This window comes from Octopus bimaculoides, chromosome 26 (assembly GCF_001194135.2).
Source record: "Octopus bimaculoides isolate UCB-OBI-ISO-001 chromosome 26, ASM119413v2, whole genome shotgun sequence".
NCBI lineage: Eukaryota > Metazoa > Mollusca > Cephalopoda > Octopoda > Octopodidae > Octopus > Octopus bimaculoides.
In genome coordinates this window covers 13196247-13198522 of record NC_069006.1, presented here as the reverse complement: position 1 = coordinate 13198522, position 2276 = coordinate 13196247, and the positions used below count along the sequence as shown (strand labels likewise).

The following is a 2276-nucleotide window of genomic DNA, read 5'->3' as shown; positions in this document are numbered from 1 at the left end:
AATTTTTTTTTTTTTAGACGCTTGGCAAACACTCTGTTTCTCCCCTTGTCACAAATACGCTATTTCTTTCTTTCTCTCTTTTTTCTTTCTCTCTCTCTTTCTTTCTTTCTCTCTCTTTCTTTCTTTCTCCCTCTCTTTCTTTCTTTCTCTCTCTCTTGCTCTCTCTCTCCTTCACGCGCGTACGCACAGATTTGACTTCGCCATGTCAACAAACTTCAAAATTGGTAAAAGTTTATCGATTTTTACAGCTATACGCGGGTGCCTCTGTGAGAAAAAGTTGACAAAAACACAGATAGGGTCATGAACAATGTCCTCCTAAAATTGGAGCGACATGCGTGCTACTTTGTGGACGTGCATAACCCACATCACGTACACACACACACAAACATCTTGTGTTTTATAAATATTGATATTAATAATAAAAAAGATTATGAGTTGTACACCCACAAAATATATTTTATAGTTATATGTAGCATATTATAATGACCTACATCCTCAAGGATGACCAAATGGATGGACCCTAATGAAGCTGCACCAACAATATTGCAAGGTCACAGGTGCAATAGTGAGTAGTCACTACAGTGGAAACACGTGTAGATCATTATAATACACTGTGTATAATTATAAAATCAATTTTGAGGATGTACAAATCTCCATACTCTCCACAGTGACTAACAGCTAATTGCAGTCACAGACGTTAGATATTAATCCTTGTGGAGGTTAGCCGTTAACTGGAACTTAACTGAGAGCTAATACGGTATCCGCCCGGATAATAATATATCCCTCCAAACGCTCATATTGATACATATATACACACATACATGCTGTACACTACCAACACATGACACCTAATGGTTGTTTTGACCTCTTTGGGAACTCATTTCTATGGTACCTAGCCAGTCCTGGCATCCTATTTCTTGATGAACCTAGGTTCTATTGAACCCTGTAAATAGTTTGTCTGTGTCTCTGTGATAGGCTTCTTTCGGTTTCCATCTACCAAATCCACTCATAAGGCTTTGGTTGACCTGTGGCTATAGTAGAATACACTTGCCTGAGATGCCACACAGTGGGACTGAATCTGGAACCATGTGGTTGGAAAGCAAGCTTCTTACCTCACAGCCATACCTGTATGTATTTTGTCCAACTCGCAAATGCCTTAACAACAACATTAATGATAAAACCAATTCATTAGTTGTGTAAACATTCATTTAATCTCAACTTGAAACCAAAGATTAGAAATGACCAGGAATAAAATAAAAAATGAAAATAAATATAAATATGATTAGAAATATATTAATGTAAAATAAATAAAACAAGAAAACAGGAAGGCCTTCCTAGTTTGACTATCACTCCTTACACCAATCCCCCTTGATCTGGCACTGTGTACATGGCATTATCAACATCATCATCATCATCATTGTCATTATCATTATAATTCAGAATGGCGTTGTCTTTATGTTATTTTTTTAATATAGCCCACCCCTACACATACACACAACTACACCCCACACACATGCATATATACATACACACAAACGCACAATCAAACATTGTCTCATGCACACACACACACACACACACACACAGGACCACCGGGTACATATTTGTGTTGCTGTGATAATTCTTCTTCCTGTTGATTTATTCAGTAACAAAACATAACCAAACAACTTTGAAGTGTTTCTGGAGAAGAAACCAAAAATCCACAGATCTTTCTGCCATTTCTTGGGCCACAGTCGGCACTTAATTCATCTCAAGAGGCACCAACTCTTTGCTTCAGATGTAACTCCTTTCTTTAGGGACCAATTATCTGTCTTCAAAGCATTCAAAGGTGACATCTCATTCTTTCAGGAATTATTATTATCATCATCATCATCATCATCATCATCATCATTATTATTATTATTATTATTATTATTGTTCAGTAGTTTTATTTTTATATCGTGCTTTCACTTCACGACCGAGCACAGCTCTGCGCCCCTTGGGTATGTGCTGTGGTTTGCTGTGGTGCTCTTATGGTTACTGTATTGAAAGTGTTTTGCGTAGGATGTGTGCAGTGCCCAGTAGTGCAATTTTCTGTATGTTATATATATTTTTAAGTCCTGGTGTTTTTGTTATGTATTTGTCTGAATATTTTTTTATTATACCTAAGGCACCTACTATAATAGGAATTGTTTCTGTTTTTAGATTCCACATTCGAGTTGCCTCTATTTCCAGGTCTTTGTATTTTGAAAGTTTTTCCATTTCTTTTAGGGAAACGTTGTCATCTGCTGGTATTG

At 36.7% G+C, this 2276-nt stretch overlaps 1 protein-coding gene across 1 annotated transcript in view; it reads left to right on the top strand.

Moving 5' to 3' along the window:
* Positions 1-1572: 1572 nt before the first annotated feature.
* The window catches only part of LOC128250892 (uncharacterized), a 5893-nt gene continuing 5189 nt past the window's right edge, over positions 1573-2276 (top strand). The window contains exon 1 of the mRNA XM_052976913.1: positions 1573-1828. The gene's annotated coding sequence lies outside the window, so the exon portion shown is untranslated. The remainder of the gene's footprint in view (positions 1829-2276) is intronic.